We start from the raw sequence: 8,798 nt of genomic DNA on the forward strand, positions 1-8,798 counted from the left end.
GAGCGTAATTGTCGTAGCTATGAGTTAATGATGGATAGAACGCCTACATATAGAGTTCAGGTTGAAACTTGACCTCCTGATCAAGGCACTGGGGGAGTAGGAGGAGGATATTAGGGGCGCAGACGAGGCCGAGGTGGAGGAGGACCTGGTAGAGGTCGAGGGCAGGTGATTTGCTATAATTGTGGAGGACAGGACACTATGCACGAGAATGCACGAATCCGACGCGTCTGTCATGTTGATATTGTACTCAGTTTGACCACGTGACTGAAGATTTCCCTGTATTATTAGCAAAGATACGTGAGAAAGGGGTGAAACCTTAGCAGCCAACTCAGAACCTGCAGATGATGAGGGTTGAGCCTCACGAAGAGGATCCTAATGTGAATATAGTACTGCAAAGTGGAGTGACGACTGGCGAAGATAAGGGAAAGCAGCCTGAAGAAAGTGTGTGGGTTCGCAAAGCTCCAGAGAAGGAGGTTGAATTTGATCTAGAGCACGCACGGGAGACATTTATGGAAGCGAAGAAAAGCTTCACTGAGGCCTCTACCTCAGGAAGCCAGGGTAAGCCAGCTGAAGATATGGATCCTTCTATGCTTATTACTTTCTTAGAGACCTGTATGAAATTGTTGCACGATAGCAAGGCTGTGAAGGGATTAAAGGAATTGATAAATAAATGTGCTGGAAAAGAAAACGCTCCTGATGGATAGTGCGTAGTCAGGAAGATTGGTAAGCATAAGGCAAGAACAGGGTGTGAGATGAGGCTCACTACGCAGATAGGAGAGTATGAAATGGATCAATTTATTTCGGATCTAGGGTCAGCACGAATGTTTTTCCTAAACGAACATGGGAGTGAATGGGGAGACCTATGCTACAGTGGTCTCTAATTCAGTTGAGAATAGAAAATCAGCAAAAAATCATCCCCATGGGAATATTGCAGGGAGTAACGGTTGATATTGAAGGCACAAGTGCGTTTGCAGACTTTGAAGTGATAGAAATTGTGGATGACAGCAATCCCTACCCCGTGCTCCTTAGGATCGACTAGGCCACTGACATGAATGGGGTGAACAATCTGAAGAAGTTGAAGATGACATTTGAGAAGAAATCGCTCCGCGTAGTAGTACCCCTGGACCCTGTAGAAGGACAGCGCTATACTAAACTGATCCGCGATTATGAAAGTGACAATGATTTGGACTAGATCTATAAGATAACGACGCAAGATCAAGATTGGGTGAATCCGACAATGGATGGACGTATTGAATGGGACCACGAAAGTTCTTGTACTTTAGATTCAGCCGAAGAATTGTAGTGCTGGCAAAATCGATTACATGAAATGTCTATGTTAAGCTGTATATGATGACTAAATCGTTGTGCTATATATCATCGGAGGTAAGAAGTCTGCCCCATTATGGTGGTTTAACTGACATTGATAAATTTTTGGATGCCTTTGAAAGAGAAGTGCCAGAGAAGAATCGCTTCCAAGCCTTGGATTTGGCATTGCACGCTATGCCTACAAGATGGTGGGGTATGCACAAAAATAGTTTTGACGATTGGCGCGAATACAGAAAGATGATGAGGGTACGTTTTGGTCGTCCGAAAGTGTGATTAACAGAGAAATACGATGGGAGAAATGATCTGTGTGATCACTTGGGCAAATGGACTAAAGTGTATGAAGTAGAGCCTCAGCCTGAATGGGTGCATTTGTTCTGCCATACTTTGGATGTTATACCGATGAATTGGTACTTAGAGACAGAGCTCCGCCATGGCACTGAAGAATGGGATGTTTTGCGCCAAGGATTCTTGATGACGTTTAGTTTTGAGGATGGATTTGAATGTATTGATGAGGCGTCGTAGGAGGTCAAGACGACAATCTTAGGAATACCACAGGATCCTTTGGATTTGATTTAACCAGACTCGACCACCCAGCTGAGCCACGCGCTAGAATGCTACATTGTGATTGTTGAAGAAGAAGACAAGGATCCAAAGAAAATTAAAATCTCGAAGACTGAAGGACCGCAAATAGAGAATCTAGACATAACTGCGCAGCTCAAAACTAGACAGGTAAACATTGGCATGGAAGCGGAGCCAGAATTTGCAAAAAATGGGGACTATTGGGATGATGCAATAGTAGATAAGGTTGTTGAATAGCTCCGCGAATATCAGGGCCTGTTCCCTACGAAATTCTTATATTTGAAGGGGATAATAGGGGACTTGGGTGTTATGAAGATCACTCTAAAACTGGACGCGAACCTAGTCAAGCAAAGGCCTTACCGCCTCAACCCGAAGTATAAAGAAAAGGTCCAGTTAGAGTTGGATAAAATGCTTGTGGCAGGCATTATCGAGCCAGTGGAAGAATTTGATTGGGTGGGCCCTATGGTAGTTCAGGAAAAGAAGTAAAAGGATGAAATAAAGATATGGTAGTTGAATGATGCTTGCATGCATGATCCTTTCCCAACCCCGTTCACTGATGAAGTGCTAGATAATGTTGGCGGTTAGGAAGCATATTCATTTACTAATGGGTTCTCAGGGTACCATCAGATCAAGATCGCGCCTGAGGATAGAAGTAAGATGACCTTCGCGACTGAATGGGGATGTTTTCAGTATACTGTGATGCCTTTTGGGCTAAAGAACGCACCGGCGATCTTTTCGCGCATAGTCATCATGGCGTTCAAGGATTTCATTCACAAGTTTCTGGAGGTATAGTTTGATGATTGGACGGTGTTTGGGCAGGTAAAGCGCCATGTAGCTAGTTTATGCTTGATGTTGGATACATGCCGGAGGTATTAGATCGCACTCAATTTGAAGAAATGTTTGTTCTGTGTCCCTTTTGGGATCTTGCTGGGTCATGTGGTATGCAGACAAGGCTTAATGGTAGACCCTGCTAAGATCACGGTCATAATCAATTTGGAGGCACCAAGAAGTGTGAAACAGCTACGCACAACGTTGGGGCATACTGGATACTATAGAAATTTCATCAAGATCTATGCCCAGATTACTGCGTTGATGGAAAAACTGTTAAAGAAGGATGCTACATTCTGTTGGAATGAAGAATGTCAGTGAAGCCTAGATGTGTTAAAAGAGAAAATGGTCACCGTGTCTATCTTAGTCTTCCCGGATTGGAAGAAGGAATTTCTTGTGCATGTGGACGCATCATGTATTGCGCTAGGAGCAGTACTGACACAGGTCGGTGAGGTAGAATTGGATCATCCCATGGTGTTCGCAAGTAGGAAGCTATCTAAAGCTGAGAAGAATTATTCAATGACAGAGCACGAAAGGCTAGCTATGGCGTACGCACTCCAGAAGTTCCGACACTACTTGTTAGACAAACACTTTAAGATGTATACGGACCATTCCGCGTTGAAATACCTAGTCAACAAGCTTGTGTTGGGGGGGGAGATATGTCGATGGTTGTTGTTGTTCCAGGAATATGATTTTAAAGTCATTGTGAATCCAGGACGATTGAATGCGGGGCCAGATCATCTGTCGCGCATTGAAACAGGAGAGGAGCATACTAATTTAAAGGAAGGACTACCTGACACGTAGCTTTTTGCAGTGTGCGTCACAGATAGCCGCTTTGAAGATATTATACACTTCCTGATGACAGGAATGGCTCCAAAAGGGTATACTAGCCAACAAAAGAAGGAATTGGTAGTGTGCACGGCAGATTTTTTTTTTATTGCTGGACACTTGTATAAAATGGGAGTGAATGAAACATTGTGACATTATGTGCTTGAGTTTGAGCAGAACAGCATCCTCACTGAAGCCCGTGGAGGGGATGCGAGATGGAATTATGCAGGAAAAGCAACGGCGCAGAAGATATTACACGCTGGGTTGTGGTGGCCGACACTGCATAAGGATTTGAAAGCTTATTGTAAGGCATGCAATGAATGCTAAAGGACCAGCAGGCCATCATGGAGGGATGAGCTGCCTCCAAATCCGCAGATGTCATTGTAGTCGTTCGAGAAGTGAGCGATTGATTTTGTGGGATCGATTCAGCCTCCATGAAAGAAGACGCGTGCATGGTATATTATCACCGCCACTGAGTATTTGACCAGATGGGTGGAGGCGCAGCCTGTTAAGGACTGCACAATGGCAATAGCAGCCAAATTCCTCTTTGAGTCTTTGTTGATGAGGTTCGGGTGCCCAAAGATTTTGATGAGTGATCGTGGTACACATTTCCTTAATGAGACAATCAGCGTGTTGACAGAGGAATTCCAGGTTTATCATCAGAAGAGTACGCCATATCATCTGCAAGCTAATGGGATGGTAGAAGTGTTTAATAAGATATTGGAGAACGTGCTGACGAAGGTTTGTAATGCGCAAAGGAATGATTGGGATGTGTGCGTACCCGCGGTGCTATGGGCTTATAGAACAACTTGTAAAATGATGACTGGACAAACGCCTTTCAAGCTGGTTTATGGCGTAGAAGCTGTGATGCCGATGGAGTACAATGTGCCTAGTCTGCGCATAGCGGCATTCATAGGAATGGCAGATCGCGGAGCCCTGGAAGAGAGTCTCATGCAGCTAATAGAGCTTGAAGAGGATAGATTTTTGGTTGGATTCCATCAGTAAGTTCAAAAGGTGCGCGAAAAGGCATGGCACGATCGGCACATCAAACTGCGCACCTTCAAGGTAAATAATTTGGTTTTATTATATGACAGCAAGTTTAATAAATATCCAGGAAAATTTCAAATGCATTGGTTGGGGCCATATGTCATCAAGGAGATTAACGATGGTAGACTAGTTTAGTTGGTGAAGTTGAATGGAGATCCCTTCCCAAGAAAGATAAATGGCAGCCGATTGAAGCCATACATCGGGGATCTGGCTAGATGACTATATGGTGGAAGCATAGTCTTAGCGCTCCAGGCAGCTGAAAGGAGGTGCGGACTATACACTACACTACCCGGATTGTAGAATTGCGCCACTGGGGGACTGCGCGAAAGGGAGGAATGTCACAGCGTCAGCAAAAGCGCGAGGGCAGTTGCGCTATTGAAGGAGAGACCGCGCATGGCAGCCGGAAATTGATCGTTATGGTCGATGGTCATGATTTGACAGTGAGAAAACGGCTAAGTGGAGCGAGGGCGACATTTAATTCGGAATATAAGAGTGAGATATTTGAAAATTTGCCAGCAATTTAGCATTTATGGGAGGATTTTGGGGGGAGTGGTTGGATTTGAATTTGAATTTGCCTATAAATTACAGATGGCCGCCCAATGAAAAACACTTGGCGTTTTGAGAATTGAGGTGTTGAGCTATCAGGCGCGCATGAACCTTGAGAGTTTCGAGGCTCTAGTGGTGAGTTCAGTGTTTGATAAGTTTCCTAAGGAAACCCAGGAGCTCCTTACTAGCATCATGTCAGAACCCATGAAAACTGCAACTGTTGGAGGACCGATGGTATCGGAGGGAGCTGCCCCTGAGATTGCAAGTGTAAAGGTGCCCATAGAAGTACCAAAATCGTCGAGGTCACCCAGGCCAAGGCCTACGCCGACCAAAAACGATCAAAAGATGAAGAAGGATAAGTAGAAAGCAGCACATCCAGTGCATGCATCACCCAGGAAACACTCGCAGAAAGAAAAGCCCATCGCGCAGGAGAAAGGCAAGGTGGTAGACTTAGAATCTAAGGAGGGTGCTGAAGATATGGATATGGGCATAGAGGACATTGACATTGAGGGTGTAGACCCTATTTCCTAGTTACCAGAATACATTCCTCCGTGCCAAGGCAAGGTGAAGGTCCCGGAGGACCCATATGAGGGAAAATTTATGTTGAATACCCCATTGTTGCCAGACCAAATTACATTTGAAGGCCCATGCTTGGTGCGCATCCCCTCTCTCAAGCTGGAGGATTGGGATTTGGCAGACACAGAGTGATTCCCCCACTTGGCAACTGATACCTTTATGACCTGAGTGTTCTATAAAGATACAGGTGTCACCGCGCTGGAGACGAAGAAGTGGATTAGAGGGGTGGACAAAGCAGAATTGTTAAACCTGCTATGGGTGCCACATTACCACCGCGCGCCCATAACCTTGATGGTGATCAAACAATTGTTATGCTTGGTGCACAACGGATGCCTGTGGTTGGGAGAACTGATACCAATCACGGATATGTTTATCCATATGATCACATTGCTACCGCACTCAGGGTTGAATCTAGCCATGGAATTTGGCGGAAAGACGCGTGAGTGCGACCTCGCCGAGAGAATGAAGGACAAGTTTAAGCTTGCCAAGAAACTGTGCGCTACTCAATCTCCATCATAACCGACCCCGTAGTTAAGGTAGCCACCCAAATTTTAGCTAGGAAAATCATGAGAAAGTGTTGCACAGATGAGGTGTCAGCACCAGTTGTGTCATTAGCAACTCAGTGCGTGGAGGGCATACAATTTAATTGGGTGTGCTACCTTTGCAGTGAGTTCCTCATGAACTATAGAGAAGCGCAAGACTAGAGTAAGACCTTCCATTACGCCTAGCTCTTACACTCAATTGTACTGGTTGCATGGGAATTACCGGAGGACAGCCAGTTTCCTCTGATCACGTCAGATCTGCCAGAAGTAGCAAAGTTCACTTCGCTCTAGGCCACAAAGGATGTTGAGCGAATCAAAGATAGTAAGATCTTTTGGGTGTTGATGGAGGCAAGCATCCGCGCCACGATAAATCGTAAGCCTAGGCTCTCACCAACTGTCTTTGAGCAGTGGTCGAGATATGTGGAGTTCAAGGTGGACTTCCACTGCATTTCCATCAAAGTGCAAAAGGACCCCGAATAAAAATAGTATGATCTTCCATACCTGGTGACGGACGATGCTATAATAGCAGTCCTAGAACGTTGGCCCGCAGAGTGGTGCATGACCTCGGATCTGTCATCCGGGTCTAGTAAGTCGGCAGCAAAGTGGAAGAAGCAAGAAGCCTGGTTGAAGATGCAGCAGTTGGACGACAGGAGGAAAAAGGAGGCAGAGGAAAAAGCTAAAGCAGAGTGTGCTGCTCAGGAGGAGACAAAAGAGGAGGAATAAGAGGAAGAGCGCAACTTTGACCGGAGTAAGAAGTCTTCGTCACCACAGACAGAGGAAGAAGAGAAGATCAGGACAGGGTGGTGCAGACCCGGAGACTACTCCATTCCGGTTTAAGCGCACTAGGAAGCACGAAAAAGAAGGGCCGCGGAAGAAGTCCAAGGCGAGTAAATTATCGCTTGACCCAATCACTTTGACAGAAGGTGATCTAAATGACATTGGGGACACAGTAAGGGATGCGACCACGGAACTGCTACAGTATTTTGAGCAGCAGCAGTAACAAGCTTTTGTCACCATTCAGACGGGTCTGCGCAAGCTGCAGTTCCAGGCTACTCAAGTGCAGACCAATGTAGGGCAGGGCAACGCGACATCGACTAGTTTGGCACCTAGAGCATCAAATGCAATGAAGATGGTTCACTCTAGGGATCCCTGGGTCATCGCGCTGCCAAATGGAGCTTTGACCGCATAAACAGAAGCTGACAGGGCCACTGTCAGCGCTCTCAAGAAGGTTGGGCTAAACTTGGTTGTGCTTCCAAGTGAAGCCCTTCACGCCCTGCAAGATGGTGTGATCACAGAACTTCGAGCCCGAGAGCAGTGTGTGCTGAATGTGATCAACGAACAAAAGGTTAACAATGCCCATATGTTTGTAGAGAAGACTTCCGGAATTGATCTCCTTAAGAAGATTACGAAGAAGAATGAGCACACCACATACGTAGTTGATAAAGCATGCAGAATCGTTCCAGAGTTGCATATCCCAGAAGATGCATTGGTCGACGCCAGAATTTGGAAGCTCACTACAGTTGTGCGCGACACAAGGACAAAGCTGGGTAAGGTTCATTTTGAGTTGAACGTTAAGATCACAAAGCTTGAGTTGAAGGCCCAACCTTAGACTCCACTAGAAGTCAAAGAATAGCGCAAGGAAGCTGTTAAGGATGCAGTTGTTGCAGTGGATAACGCAGTGACGAATTGCACCGCACTCTTTAAGCAATCGTTGGAGGTACTTACCAGTCTACAGGAAGACCCCAACCTGCAGCGGTTAGAGACTGAGGCGAAGGAATTGCAACAACGATATGATGAGGTTAGAGCGGTGGTGCACACCATTGCTATCACACAAAAATTAGCCAAGCTGCAGGAAGCAAAGGCATTGAAGGAACAGGTGGACGCAGCGTAGTGAAGGGAGGCAGTATTGAAGGCCAAACTAGGGCCTTGGCTAGATGAAGCCTTCGTGCTCACTACCACCATTTAAGGAAAGCTAGCAAACATGTAGGCTACACAACAGAAAGTCAAGGTAGATAGAGCGGGACCAACAACGGAGCAGCTGGTAGAACAGGTTAAGCAGGCGGCGACGCAGTGCACCACCGAGGTTGTAGTAGTGCAAGAGTTGGGAGGTCTTCACGACAATATCTCCATGCCAACAGAGTGACTCGGGGGTGAGTCACCATATTTTTGTTAGGGGCCTGTTGGGAATGGGTCCCCTGGAGTTAATTTTGGGGTTAAAAGCCCAAGTTTTTGTATAAAAAAGGTAAAGTCACCGCATTTTTTGTTCTCGGAGTGCGAAGATGTAAAGAGTCATAAAGGGTTTCCACCCTTCATTTATGTAATTCATGTCGGCTTTAGGAGATCTACCCATGGTCCGCGAACCATGGGATTGTATAAAAAGGAAGTCTTAGAAGAGTTTAAGGCAGTTGATATATAGTCATGAGTCATTGATGAATGTAATGGGTCTGTGAGAGCTAAGAGCGAAGAGTCTTAGCATAGGAAAGAGGCTTTGCATCTGTGTGCACAGAGGCCTAGGGTAGAAGTTTG

The sequence above is a fragment of the Pinus tabuliformis genome, chromosome 3_1 (assembly GCF_031772625.1).
Source record: "Pinus tabuliformis cultivar Carrire ecotype Pingquan chromosome 3_1, CPIR1, whole genome shotgun sequence".
In the NCBI taxonomy this organism is placed as follows: domain Eukaryota; kingdom Viridiplantae; phylum Streptophyta; class Pinopsida; order Pinales; family Pinaceae; genus Pinus; species Pinus tabuliformis.